The sequence below is a fragment of the Aegilops tauschii genome, chromosome 7, assembly GCF_002575655.3.
Source record: "Aegilops tauschii subsp. strangulata cultivar AL8/78 chromosome 7, Aet v6.0, whole genome shotgun sequence".
NCBI classification, from domain to species: domain Eukaryota; kingdom Viridiplantae; phylum Streptophyta; class Magnoliopsida; order Poales; family Poaceae; genus Aegilops; species Aegilops tauschii.
Window position 1 is genome coordinate 497,793,327 of NC_053041.3, and position 15,537 is coordinate 497,808,863.

Genomic DNA, 15,537 nt, shown 5'->3' on the forward strand with positions numbered 1-15,537 from the left:
CCGCCCGCGGGCCGTACTGGCGCCTGTCGTGGGTGGTGTCATGGTCAACATGGCAACAGTGCCGCGCCGGACGGGGGATGGCCGACCCGTACGGCACACTGTGGCCACGCGTGCTCCGGGATTTGGGGGTGGCAGGTTGTACTGTAGCCACGTCCCGTCTCATCACCGTTAGGTGGGTGCAGCCCTTGAGGGTGCAGTCTTGGCCGGCTTCTGGAAGTCGGTCTTCTTCGTGGTCGGCTTCTGGGAGTCAGTCCTCTTGGGGCCGGCTTCCTGGAGTCGGCCATCTTGTGGTTCTCTTCGGGAAGGTTTTTGAAGTCGGGTCACCTTCCAGGAGTCGGCTCGCGAGATAGCCGGCCAAGGGAAGGCGGCCCTGAGCTTTGGATGCTTGAAGCCTCGATTGACCTGATAATTTTTGAAGAGCCAGGGGAGTCGGTTAGGCTACCCGTGGCCATTTACTCCGACAGTAGTCCCCGAAGCTGGTTGAGCTTCCACGCTGAGAGGAGGACGAGAAGCTCGGTCAGCTTCCTATTTTGAAGAGCCAGCAGCTGTGACACCCAAAAAATTTTATTTGGCTTTATCAAAATCTTTATTTGATTTGAAGGAGGTTATTTAAATTTCTCTTCTAAAAGGACTCTCCTTCTCAAAAAAAAATTATGACAAGTATTTCATTTGGTTTCATCCAAGACTTGATCTTTAGTCTTGGAAGCTTTTCACCTTGTGATTTACTCAAACACAAATATTTTTCATTGGGAAAGTTTATGAAAATCTTTTCTTTTTAAAATAGCCCTATGGCATATGGAGTGATCCTTTCCCTTTCAAAATTTTCCTCTTGCCATGACCTAAGTGGAGATCCCCCTCCCAAAAGCCATCTCCCCACTTTGTTTCAAGATAAGCTTCAAATCCAGCAAGTTAAACTTCCCCAAGATCTTATCTCCTTTTATTTTTAATCAAAAACTTTTCTGTCCTCTATTTTTGACCCTTGGAGATTTACAAAGGAACTACTAGTTCTCCTTTGAGTTTTGCCTCCAAACAAATTTCCCTGGCTAGTCCTTAGAACCCTCAACCAGGATCCATGAAGATCCACTGGTCTCCAGTTCAAATTTTTCAAAAGGTACTTGCTGCAAGTTTGGGCCATATTTGTCAAATTTCATGAAATTCATTTGTTTCCTCCTCCTAAAAATCTGAGAAAATTCAGGCAGCCTCTGGATGCATCGAGAGGTCACCTCACCAAGTCCCAGCTCCAGAAATGTTTTTCCTCAAGCCAAATCATTTCGTCGAACACCTAAAGAGCACTGTTACTGTCGAAATTCAGAGTTTCAGAGAGAACAGTTTCAGAAGACGCTGTCGTTTTCTTCAAAACCTCTCCTCGATCTCGCCAGTAGCTGCAGTGGCGCCTTGCGCCCTGTTCCTCCTTCTTATCCCTACGCCGCACGATCACCTGGAAGCTTGTGGGCGTCGGCGATGAGCTGGCAGAGGTGCGCCTCCCCGTGAGTGGTGGCGGCAGTGCCCTTTGCGGCTGCCAGAGAGGCGCAGCGTTGGACGGCGCCGTCCAGCACCGCCCAAGCCACCAGAGACCACCGCGTGGCCGTCCACTCACCTGTGCATTCTGCAGGGCCGTCGTCGTGAACTGGAAGCCACGGAGCGCGCTCCCTGCCGCCGTCGTGCCCGTACGGCCATTCCGTCGAGGACCAGAGCATTACCCCAATCCGGCCGAGGTATTAACGGAGAAACGGTGCCAGTGGACCAGCACGAAGATGCCAAGTCGCCTAAACCTCCTGCCCGACCTCTGCCTCGCCGTAATTGCTCGCTGGCGTTATCCCGTTCACGGCCACCTCCTCGGATCGCCTATAAAAGGAGGTCCCGAGCTCGAACTCGAACCCGCACCATCTCTACATACCACAAGTACCACGCCAAGCCACTGGGAGAGCCTCGAGGAAGTCTTCTTCCCCAACTCCGGCCGCCTCGACCCACTTCGGGATCCGGCTTGATTCACTCCAGTGCGTGCACCTCTGCCTCTCAGCTCATGCCAGTAGTCTCCTAATGCATCCACATCTCTGACCCGCACACCAATCTGAAGTTTGCAGCATCCACCGGAGAGCTCCACCCTCGCCCGAACCACCGTCCGCCGGAGATAAGGTCGCCGCCGACGTGGTGCTCGCCGACGGTCAAGTCCACCACCCACCGACGCGGAAGAACACCCTAAACCCGTAGGTACCCTCCGATCACCCTGCCTCGCCGTGGATCAACGCCGGCGACCACCGCAGCCTTCGGGCGCCGGCGAGCTCTGTTGGAGTTTTGAACCTGACGGGTGGGACCCCCCCGTCAGCCTCTCTTTCTTTTCCCTTCGAACCGTTTTCTGAAGGCGCCTTCGGGCAAGGTGTGTTTTCTCTCTGGGCTGGCGTATTTCTTACCGAAGCGTTTTCTGCTTTTTCAAACAAGTCCCTGTATCTTTTCTGTTTCATCACAGATTAGTCCGTGGACTAAAACCTTTATATCTTTTAAACATAAGATGCTTTTTGATTGATTCTTTTTTTCTTAGTCTTATATTTTTGTCTAGTTTTTTATAGTATTTATTTGGAACAATTTTTATTCACGCAACGGTATTCACTTTAGTATACGGTTTCTTTATACCGTAGATTCCGGAGGAGGTGACGGAGCCGCGAACTTCGCCGAGCTAGACTCCGACTTCTCCGAACCAGGCAAGCATGTTTGAACCTTTGATATGATGGGTGTTTTGCATGTTTGCTTGATTAGTTTGTGCATGCAATATGGGCATCGGTAAGTGTTTCGTTGCAAGCAAGGCAACTAACCGTGTGCTTCGAAGTTTACTGTGATCTCTTGATGAGAGATGACCTGATCATGTGGTGACATGAGAGGTAGTAAGATGGTATTGTTGTAGCATGCCAGTCTTATGTCAACCGTTAAATTCCGACGTTAACGTGGACCGAGCCACATTACCGTTCGTCCCCTTTTCGTACTACCACATGTTTTCTGCAGAGAATACGGTTTAGTAAGTTGCTAACCTCTTTCCTAGTACACACCAAATAGAGGGGCCAGGATGAGGGTTCCATGGCCCTGGATTAAAGCCAGTCATCCGGTCAGGGGGCATGGGTGTTTCCGGTTGGGACCGAGAGGGGGGCACCCCTTAGAGCGCGCGGTATAAATTTGATCCCATGCTACGCGAGGTTGTAGCCTCCCCGTCTCAAGGTTTTTCTTGAACGTTGCTTGGGGTGATTCCTGGCAACGGAATGTTGAATGGGTGTGTACTGGTTAGATGTGTTTCTCCTAAAATACCGTAAACGGAACTAGTCCCTTGTGACTACTGAAATCCGTTGGCTGTGGTTAAATAGTACAAGCTCTGCAGAGTCAAATCCTTCTGAGTCATCGCGTCCATGGTCAAGGACCGTGGCCAACATATCCATATTCATGTCAGTCCCCGTGTCAGTTTCTGTGGGATTCTCGGTGAACAAGCTTGAGTGGTGAACTCTGTTGAATGTTATTCCTGTGGATGGACTAACCAGTTTATTATTTCATACCTGAGTATATCCTTGAGGTGATTTAAATTCAAGAGTTACTGGAATATCAAGTTATGTGATATAAGCCCTTTATGTGATGTCGCCCAGACGTCCGACTGTGGCACTCTCGTCATTTACTTTTGATATAAGCCCTTTATGCGATGTCGCTCAGACGTCCGACTGTGGCACTCTTGTTATTTACTTTTGATATAAGCCCTTTATGTGATGTCGCTCAGACGTCCGACTGTGGCGTTGTTAATTTATTCGTACCCTTTTGAGGAGTCATTTCAGACACTCGATTGGCTTTCAGTATTACCTTGGGATTTCGGGAGGACTACCGCCCGACTTCCTTTTTATTTCCCATGCATTGCTATTTTATTATCTGAGTGCGCATTATTAATCTGCTCATGTGTATCATGTTTACATTTGTTATATCTTATGTCCAAACTGTCTTGCGAGTACTTTCATAGTACTCACCTGGCTTGTTGATTTGGCCAGATGTTGACGAAGGCGATCTCATGGATGATGAGTTTGATAGCGAGTCCGACACCTAGAGGAGTCCCAGTCAGTCCCGTGCGATCCTGGATTTGGTCACTTGTATTATATACGCTTCCGCTACCCACTATAATAATCATCGAGCCTCACCCGACGCTCGATGTGCTGTAAGATTTAGGAGTCCTGTCACCCACTTCGCTGTGACATATCCACCACCACTTTTATTACAAGTCAGTAGTATGCCACCATACCCCCTTGTGTCATTTCCGCCTTTATGTATAATATCGGCGTGCTTGTAATAAATTGTTGAGCAGCCTCCGCTCAACCTTGTATTATATTTAGTACTCCTGGATTTTTTCTCTAATCAAGAAATTGTCTACCAGTAAGAAAGATTTCTCCCTACTGGTCCATTAAAGTAATCGGTTTCTCAATAAATATTTTTATTGGAAAACCGGTCGTGACAAACTTGGTATCAGAGCCAGGCTGACTGTAGGAAGCCACTTGGTGCGATCGCTAATCGGTTATTAGCGTTTTTAGTGCTTTTTCAGCATTTTGCAAGGTGTAGCTATTTTCTGTTGGTCATCATAAATTTATGATTTGACTATTCAGAATTTTTGCCTACTTTTGCAGATGGCTGGCAACGACTGCGAGTCCCGGGTGTTCACTAATGTGCCTGAGGGGTTTGTCAAACTTCTCGTCTCCATCACCAAGCTCGCGATCGGGCCGTCAACTCGTCCAGAGTTCACTCTTTACCAGCACAAGCTCAGCGACGACGTGTCTATGCACCAGGCCGTGGTGCTATTCAAGGGAGGACGTTCTGCATCTCACCACTTCCGTTTTGTGGGAAGGGCCATGCCTTCGGAGAGGCATGCCATGCAGATGGCCGCCCGCGAGGCAATAGCTCGTCTTCGGGATGTTCTTCCTACGATGAAGACCCGTCGCTACCGCTACCTCCCATGCCATGTGCCATATACTTGTCACTATGCATTCGCCTGCCATAGGGGAGAGAGAGATGAAGCTATCGAGATGCTTGTTGAATATCTCAGAGCTCTGGAGGCATCTTTCGACAACCTCGTGGACGACCTTGTGGCTGCCCGTATGGACTTAGTTCAGGGCTGTTCCACCAACAGGAGGGAGCTTCTCCACATGGCACCGCCACTGACTTTCGTCTCGTCCTCAGCATCCTATTCACCTGCCATTTTGGCCACCGCTTGCCGTCTGCCTACCACTGAGGAGTTCGACCAGGTCATTGCTCCCACTCCAGTCAGAGCTGCACCGCCTGTCGCACAAGCGCCATCTCCTCAGCGCAGTGCTTCGCGCCTGGAGCCTATTAGGGAGGAGGTGGAGGTTGAGTCCCCTGCACCGCTGGGTCTTACCCTCGGCAGGCAGAAGGACATATTCACCATCTCCGACTGAGTGCGCCTAGTAGCCGCGCAATGTGCCTACATGTATGATATGTTCTATATGTACATAGGTTTGTAGTAGTTTGTGTGCGCATCATGTAGGATCCCGGAGGAGTGCACTAGCCTAAATAACATGTCAGGAATGTGTACGCACATCCTGAGTGATGTATCGTATGTTTGCGTATCGCGTGTAAAGTATGTACTGAGCAGTCCTTCTCCATGCGCAATCGAGTATGTTTCTTGAAAAATCTTGAGGTCTTTTAAATTTTGGCCTTTGCAAAATTTTACTTGTGCCACACAGTTCTTCTCATGAGTTTTGCAAAATAATACCCCAGAGTGGAAAATGTCTCGTCCCTGGACTCGTTCCATGCCAAACCCACCGGAAGAAGTTTATGGAACACAGACAAGCAACAACTTCACACAGGGGCAGTCTAGTCAGCAGGACAGCGAGGCAGCATTATCTCAAGTATGCCGCCTTTTCGAACAAAGCCAGCAGCAGCACCAAGAAATGATGAATCACGTTATCAATATGGGAAGTCACCGTGAGCCATACCAACCGCATTCCAAGTTGTCTGAACTACAGAAGACACGTCCTCCAACGTTCGCTCACACTGATAGGCCGCTTGAGGCCGATGATTGGCTTCGAGACATCGAAAGGAAGTTGATTATCGCACAATGCTCAGATCGTGAGAAGGTGCTTTATGCACCTCACTACCTCACTGGGGCAGCTGCAGCATGGTGGGAGAATTTTCTACACATGCACCCCAATGAACATAACATCACCTGGGAAGAGTTTAAGGAGGGTTTTCGTGGGGCGCACATCCCCAGGAGCATTATAAAGATCAAGAAGAGGGAGTTTGATGACCTCAAGCAGAGAGGCATGACAGTGACTGAGTACAACAGTCAATTTACTCAATTATCTCGCTATGCCCACGATGAACATATGACTGAGAATAAGAAGATGGAAAAATTTCTGGACGGCCTAGCGCCAGCACTAAAATGCCAACTAGTCGTACACACTTTCCCAGATTTCAAAACACTGGTTGACAAGGCCATTACGTTGGAGAATGAGCGCCGCAGTCTGGAGGATATTCGCAAGCAAAAAAGGGACAAGACGACTCTTGCTCGCAACAACCGGAGCAAGATTGATGTTCAGAGGAATGAAGCGAGAAAATCCACGACTACTGCTCTAAGGCCAACCAGACAGTTTCATTCAAGGGACAAGGACTTTACGTACCGCCCAGGTGTCACTTGCTATGCTTGTGGAGAGGAGGGGTACTATGCCAAGCAGTGCCCAAAGCCGAGGAACTCGGCCCCCAAGCCGAACAATGGTGGGAATAATCCAGCCCCCAGGCGTAACAATTTCAACCCCAACAACAATCACAAGAAAGGTCACTTGAACCATGTGACCAGGGAGGAAGCACAGAATGCCCCAGACATCGTACTCGGTACGTTCCCTGTCAACACAATACCTGCCACGGTTTTGTTTGATTCTGGAGCTTCTCACTCGTTCATTTCGAAGAGTTTTGGTTTGCAACATGGTTTTCCGATACTTCCTTTGGAAAAATCCATGATCATCAAGTCCCCCGGAAATAAGCAGATCACTCAGAGTTACTGCCAAGGAGTGATTATTGAATTTGAAAGACTAAAGTTTCAGGCGAATCTCATCGTGTTGGAAAATAAAGGACTGGATGTTATCTTAGGAATGGACTGGTTAACCACCAACAAGGGATTTATCGATTGTTTCAATCGGACTGTGATTCTCACTCATCATCACGGCAAGACAATAAAAGTTGCAGCTCAAGAGAGACCACGGTCACGGCAACCAAAGTTGAACAAAGTGGACATTTCAGAATTGAGAAAAGTTCCGGTGGTTTGTGAGTTTCCCGACGTATTTCCCGAAGAACTACCAGGCATGCCACCGGACCGAGAGATAGAATTCAGCATTGAACTAGCACCTGGCACCACCCCCATTTACAAGAAACCTTATAGAATGGCACCCTCCGAGTTGGTAGAATTAAACAAGCAAATAAAGGAATTACTGGACAAAGGATTTATTCGAGCCAGCTCCTCACCTTGGGGTTCACCAGTATTAGTTGCCAAGAAAAAGGATGGGACACTGAGATTGTGTATAGACTATCGAGCTCTCAACATGGTCACCATCAAAAACAAATATCCGATGCCACGGATAAATGATTTATTTGACCAGCTCGCAAGGGCCAAGGTCTTCTCAAAAATTGATTTAAGATCGGGATATCACCAATTAAAAGTACGGACAGAAGATATCCCTAAGACCGCATTCACCTCCAGATACGGATTATATGAGTTCACAGTAATGCCATTTGGACTGACGAACGCCCCCGCATATTTCGTCCACCTCATGAACAAAGTGTTTATGAAATTGATGGACAAATTTGTTGTGGTGTTCATTGATGATATTCTGGTATACTCAAGGACACCAGAAGAACATGCTGCACATCTCAGAATTGTATTGGGAGAATTAAGGAAACATCAATTGTACGCCAAATTTAGCAAATGTGAATTTTGGCTAAGGCAAGTTGGTTTTCTAGGCCATATATTGACCCAAGAAGGCGTGGCCGTAGACCCAGAAAAAGTCAAAGCCATACTTGACTGGAAACCACCAGCCAACGTAACAGATGTACGGAGTTTCCTAGGAATGGCTGGATATTACCGAAGGTTTATGGAAGGATTCTCCACCGTGGCAAAACCAATGACACAGTTGCTCAAGAAAGACAAGAAATTTGTATGGACTGAAGCGTGCGAGAAAAGCTTCCAAGAACTCAGAAGGAAGTTAACAACAGCACCGGTTTTGGTCGTGCCGGACATACACAAAAGTTTTGAAGTATACTGTGACGCATCCCGGAAGGGCCTCGGGTGCGTATTGATGCAGGACAGCAAAGTTGTCGCTTATGCTTCCAGGCAACTACGGAAGCATGAAGAAAATTATCCTACTCATGACTTGGAGCTAGCAGCAGTCATCCATGCACTCAAAGAGTGGAGGCACTTTTTGCTGGGAAATCGTTGTGAGATATATACGGATCATAAAAGCCTTAAATATATTTTCACACAACCAGAACTCAACTTGCGACAATGACGCTGGTTGGAATTGGTCAAGGACTATGATGTCGGCATTCACTACCATCCAGGGAAAGCAAATGTAGTGGCAGACGCCCTTAGTCGGAACCCCAGCTCGGGCAACGACAGTCTACAGAACTTGAGGCCTGAAATTCAGCAGGAGTTCGCCAAACTCAACATGGTGATAGTCGCTGAGGGCAGCGTATCAAATCTGGAGATACAGCCCACCCTAATAGAACAGATTAAGAAGGCTCAGCAGGGACATCCCAGCATCGAAGGTATAAAGAGAAAAGTGAGCCTTGGCAAGGCTTCAGAGTTTGTCGTAGACGAGGAGGGAGTATTATGGTACGGGGACAGACTTTGCGTACCAAACATTGAGGAACTCAAACAGCAAATCCTAACCGAAGGCCACACCGCCTCATATTCAATCCACCCTGGAGGAACCAAAATGTACAAAGACATTCAGGAAAGATTTTGGTGGCACGGTATGAAAAGGGATATAGCCACATTCATTGCTTGCTGTGATTCGTGTCAGCGCATTAAAGCTGAGCACCAAAAACCCGCAGGGCTGCTACAGCCAAACAGGATACCTGAGTGGAAATGGGACGAAATTGGAATGGACTTCATCGTCGGACTACCTCGATCACAACGCGGAAATGATGCCATATGGGTCATCACAGATAGGCTAACCAAGGTAGCACATTTCATTCCCGTGAAGACAACCTACTCCACTCAAAGGCTTGCTAAGCTTTATCTCTCCCGTATAGTTTGTTTGCATGGAGTCCCAAAGACCATAATATCCGACCGGGGCACTCAATTTGTCTCTAAATTTTGGGATCATTTACAACAAGCTCTGGGGACGCAACTAGCATTCAGTACAGCGTACCACCCCCAGACTGATGGACAAACGGAACGCGTGAACCAAATCCTAGAAGACATGCTGAGAGCCTGTGTTCTCACCTATGGAACAAGTTGGGAGGAAAGCTTGCCATATGCCGAATTCGCGTACAACAACAGTTACCAGGCCAGCCTACAAATGGCACCTTTTGAAGCATTGTACGGACGGAGATGTCGTACCCCATTAAATTGGTCGGAAACAGGTGACAGTCGTATCTTCGGCCCAGACATGCTCAAAGAAGCCGAGGAGAAAGTTAAACAGATCAGGGACAGACTCAAGACAGCTCAAAGCCGACAAAAGAGCTATTATGATCGAAAACATCATGAGGTCAGCTTTGAACCCGGTGAATATGTATACCTACGAGTGTCTCCTATGAGGGGCTTGCAACGGTTCAAAATTAAAGGGAAGCTGGCCCCAAGATTTATTGGACCTTTCTGTATAGTTGCACGAAGAGGCACAGTAGCCTACCCCAAGAGCTGTCAGACATCCACGACGTATTCCACGTCTCATAGTTGAGGAAGTGTGTGAGCAACCCGGAAAAGCATGTATCTCATGAAAGCATTGACATGCAACCAGACCTCACCTACAGAGAGCGGCCAGTAAAAATATTGGAAGAGTCTGAAAGGAGAGCCCGCTAGAAAACAATTAAATTTTTCAAGGTTCAGTGGAGCAATCACACCGAGGATGAAGCGACATGGGAAAGAGAGGATTTTCTTCAGGCAGAGTACCCACATCTATTTGAGGATCAGCTGAAATCTCGGGGACGAGATTTTTCCTAAGGGGGTAGGTGTTGTGACACCCAAAAATTTTTATTTGGCTTTATCAAAATCTTTATTTGATTTGAAGGAGGTTATTTAAATTTCTCTTCTAAAAGGACTCTCCTTCTCAAAATTTTTTTATGACAAGTATTTCATTTGGTTTCATCCAAGACTTGATCTTTAGTCTTGGAAGCTTTTCACCTTATGATTTACTCAAACACAAATATTTTTCATTGGGAAAGTTTTTGAAAACCTTTTTTTTTAAATAGCCCTATGGCATATGGAGTGATCCATTCCCTTTCAAAATTTTCCTCTTGCCATGACCTAAGTGGAGATCCCCCTCCCAAAAGCCATCTCCCCACTTTGTTTCAAGATAAGCTTCAAATCCAGCAAGTTAAACTTCCCCAAGATCTTATCTCCTTTTATTTTTAATCAAAAACTTTTCCGTCCTCTATTTTTGACCCTTGGAGATTTACAAAGGAACTACTAGTTCTCCTTTGAGTTTTGCCTCCAAACAAATTTCCCTGGCTAGTCCTTAGAACCCTCAACCAGGATCCATGAAGATCCACTGGTCTCCAGTTCAAATTTTTCAAAAGGTACTTGCTGCAAGTTTGGGCCATATTTGTCAAATTTCATGAAATTCATTTGTTTCCTCGTCCTAAAAATTTGAGAAAATTCAGGTAGCCTCTGGATGCATCGAGAGGTCACCTCACCAAGTCCCAGCTCCAGAAATTTTTTTCCTCATGCCAAATCATTTCGTCGAACACCTGAAGGGCACTGTTACAATCGAAATTCAGAGTTTCAGAGAGAACAGTTTCAGAAGACGCTGTCGTTTTCTTCAGAACCTCTCCTCGATCTCGCCAGTAGCTGCAGTGGTGCCTTGCGCCCTGTTCCTCCTTCTTATCCTTGCGCCGCACGATCGCCTGGAAGCTTGCGGGCGTCGGTGATGAGCTGCCAGAGGTGCGCCTCCCCGTGAGTGGCGGCGGCAGCGCCCTTTGCGGCTGCCAGAGAGGCGCAGCGTTGGACGGCGCTGTCCAGCACCGCCCAAGCCACCAGAGACCACCGCGTGGCCGTCCACTCACCTGTGCACGCTGCAGGGCCGTCGTCGTGAACTGGAAGGCGCGGAGCACGCTCCCTGCCACCGTCGTGCCCGTACGGCCATTCCGTCGAGGACCAGAGCATTACCCCAATCCGGCCGAGGTATTAATGGAGAAACGGTGCCAGTGGACCACCACGAAGATGCCAAGTCGCCTAAACCTCCTGCCCGACCTCTGCCTCGCCGTAATTGCTCGCCGGCGTTATCCCGTTCACGGCCACCTCCTCGGATCGCCTATAAAAGGAGGTCCCGAGCTCGAACTCGAACCCGCACCATCTCTACACACCACAAGTACCACGCCAAGCCACTGGGAGAGCCTCGAGGAAGTCTTCTTCCCCAACTCCGGCCACCTCGACCCGCTTCGGGATCCGGCTTGACTCACTCCAGTGCATGCACCCCTGCCTCTCAGCTCATGCCAGTAGTCTCCTATTGCATCCACATCTCTGACCCGCACACCAATTTGAAGTTTGCAGCATCCACTTGAGAGCTCCACCCTCGCCCGAACCACCGTCCGCCGGAGATAAGGTCGCCGCCGACGTGGTGCTCGCCGACGGTCAAGGCCACCACCCACCGACGCGGAAGAACACCCTGAACCCATAGGTACCCTCCGATCACCATGCCTCACCGTGGATAAACGCCGGCGACCACCGCAGCCTTCGGGCGCTGGCGAGCTCTGTTGGAGTTTTGAACCTGACGGGTGGGACCCCCCCCGTCAGCCTCTCTTTCTTTTCCCTTCGAACCGTTTTCTGAAGGCGCCTTCGGGCAAGGTGTGTTTTCTCTCTGGGCTGGTGTATTCTTACCGAAGGGTTTTCTGCTTTTTCAAACAAGTCCCTGGATCTTTTCTGTTTCATCACAGATTAGTCCTTGGACTAAAACCTTTATATCTTTTAAACAGAAGATGCTTTTTGATTGATTCTTTTTTTCTCAGTATTATATTTTTGTCTAGTTTTTTATAGTATTTATTTGGAAAAAATTTGGAACAATTTTTCTTCACGCAACGGCATTCACGTTAGTATACGGTTTCTTTATACCGTAGATTCCGGAGGAGGTGACCGAGCCGCGAACTTCGCCGAGCTAGACTCCGACTTCTCCGAACCAGGCAAGCATGTTTGAACCTATGATATGATGGGTGTTTTGCATGTTTGCTTGATTAGTTTGTGCATGCAATATGGGCATCGGTAAGTGTTTCGTTGCAAGCAAGGCAACTAACCGTGTGCTTCGAAGTTTACTGTGATCTCTTGATGAGAGATGACCTGATCATGTGGTGACATGAGAGGTAGTAAGATGGTATTGTTGTAGCATGCCAGTCTTATGTCAACCGTTAAATTCCGACGTTAACGTGGACCGAGCCACGTTACCGTTCGTCCCCTTTTCGTACTGCCACATGTTTTCTGCAGAGAATATGGTTTAGTAAGTTGCTAACCTCTTTCCTTGTACACACCAAATAGAGGGGCCCGGATGAGGGTTCCATGGCCCTGGATTAAAGCCAGTCATCCGGTCAGGGGGCATGGGTTTTTCCGGTTGGGACCGAGAGGGGGGCACCCCTTAGAGCGCGCGGTATAAATTTGATCCCATGCTACGCGAGGTTGTAGCCTCCCCGTCTCAAGGTTTTTCTTGAACGTTGCTTGGGGTGATTCCTGGCAACGGAATGTTGAATGGGTGTGTACTGGTTAGATGTGTTTCTCCTAAAATACCATAAACGGAACTAGTCCCTTGTGACTACTGAAATCCGTTGGCTGTGGTTAAATAGTACAAGCTCTGCAGAGTCAAATCCTTCCGAGTCATCGCGTCCATGGTCAAGGACCGTGGCCAACATATCCATATTCATGTCAGTCCCCGTGTCAGTTTCCGTGGGATTGTCGGTGAACAAGCTTGAGTGGTAAACTCTGTTGAATGTTATTCCTGTGGATGGACTAACCACTTTATTATTTCATACCTGAGTATATTCTTGAGGTGATTTAAATTCAGGAGTTACTGGAATATCAAGTTATGTGATATAAGCCCTTTATGTGATGTCGCCCAGACGTCCGACTGTGGCACTCTCGTCATTTACTTTTGATATAAGCCCTTTATGCGATGTCGCTCACACGTCCGACTGTGGCACTATTGTTGTTTACTTTTGATATAAGCCCTTTATGTGATGTCGCTCAGACGTCCGACTGTGGCATTGTTAATTTATTCGTACCCTTTTGAGGAGTCATTTTAGACACTCGATTGGCTTTCAATATTACCTTGGGATTTCGGGAGGACTACCGCCCGACTTCCTTTTTATTTCCCATGCATTGCTATTTTATTATCTGAGTGTGCATTATTAATCTGCTCATGTGTATCATGTTTACATTTGTTATATCTTATGTCCAAACTGTCTTGCGAGTACTTTCATAGTACTCACTTGGCTTGTTGATTTGGCCAGATGTTGACGAAGGCGATCTCATGGATGATGAGTTTGATAGCGAGTCCGACACCTAGAGGAGTCCCAGTCAGTCCCGTGCGATCCTGGATTTGGTCACTTGTATTATATACGCTTCCGCTACCCACTATAATAATCATCGAGCCTCACCCGACGCTCGATGTGCTGTAAGATTTAGGAGTCCTGTCACCCACTTCGCTGTGACATATCCACCACCACTTTTATTACAAGTCAGTAGTATGCCACCATACCCCCTTGTGTCATTTCCGCCTTTATGTATAATATCGGCGTGCTTGTAATAAATTGTTGAGCAGCCTCCGCTCAACCTTGTATTATAGTTAGTACTCCTGGATTTTTTCTATAATCAAGAAATTGTCTACCAGTAAGAAAGATTTTTCCTATTGGTCCATTAAAGGGATCGGTTTCTCAATAAATATTTTTATTGGAAAACCGGTCGTGACAGCAGTTAGGGGCCAGCTTCGGTTGGGTGCGCTGTCTTGGCGAGATTTTGAAGCTTGAATGCGGGAGCCAGCTGGTGCGCACGCCGGGTTGCGGGCCGGCCGCTTGCCGCCCGCGTGCCATGTGGCACCCTCCGGCTGGAAAAACCCTGCCAGCCCACGCGCATAACGGGACGCCGCCACAGGCCGGGGCCCACCACTCCCACGCCTAGGCCCAGGCGCGGATTTTCTAAGGCCCAAAGCGGGCCGCTCGCCTTCCGACGGCAGTTTCTGCACGTCGTTAGGGCACAATATTCGCGGGACGTGGGGGAGTGGGCGCAGTTAATCCCACGTTCCCTCCCACGTCTCGCCTCCTTGGCTTCGCCGCACGTGGCTATAAGTAGGGGGATGAGGGGGAGCTACAGACGTTCGCATGCTCACCCTCGCTCCGCCATCTTCTTCTTCCTTCGCTCCATCGCAGCAGCCCTTCGCCGCCACGCCGTCCCTCTAATCTTTGCACTACCCCGCAGCTTCGCCGCCGTGGGGCCGGGTTTTCGCCGTCGCCGCGCCCTTTCTCGGCTTCCTTGGCGTTCTTCCCAGCCTCGAGCTCTGGGGGGAATTCTTCCAATCCAAGCTCGGCACCCGCATGCAGGGCGTGCTGGCTCAGAGCGGCACCTTCACCGCGATGCGGAGGCCGGCAGCCGATAACCCCTTCCCTGTCATCACGCTGATCCAGTCGGTGAAGCTCTGGCATAAATCGTACATCTACGTGAAGAACGTCGCCCAGCAAGGCGACTACGTCACCTTGCCGGCTTACGTAGCCGGCCAGCCGGCTGGGAGGCGGCCCCAGTGGTCCTATCGGGCCAGGACGCTGACGCAGGCTGGAGCCGCCGTCGTCGCTCGAATCCGGGTAATGATCCAGTCGGTGGGCCTGACTGGGTCCGACCTGCTGGCCGCCTTCGTGGTGCGCCGGGTGCTCCCGCTTCAAAGCCGCCCTCATTTGATCTGTCAAATGAGCGGCCAACTCGACCCGAGTCGGATGTGCACCATGGAGATGCCTCATGACGAGGTAGCTCACATGGTGAATTATCTTGCTAACTGCAAGCTCTCCGAGGAGTGGCAGTTTGGCAAGGAGCCATACTCCCGTGCCAATCCTCCGCCTATGGTATGCTTTCTAAATCTTCTCTTCTTTAGTACTTTAGTCACCAAGTTTTTCTTGGCCGACTCTGACCAGTCGGCTCGTCTTGGCAGAACACTCTCCTTCGACCGCCGGCCGGGTCAGCGGGGGCGGATCGCCAATTTCTCCCCGACCGGGCGGCGCACGACTTGGAGGACCCCGACTTGGATGACAACACTGAGGCGGGAGGTGGCGAAGCAGGCGGCTCCGGGCTTGGAGCCAGCTTCGACGACTGGCCGGATGACGACGAGG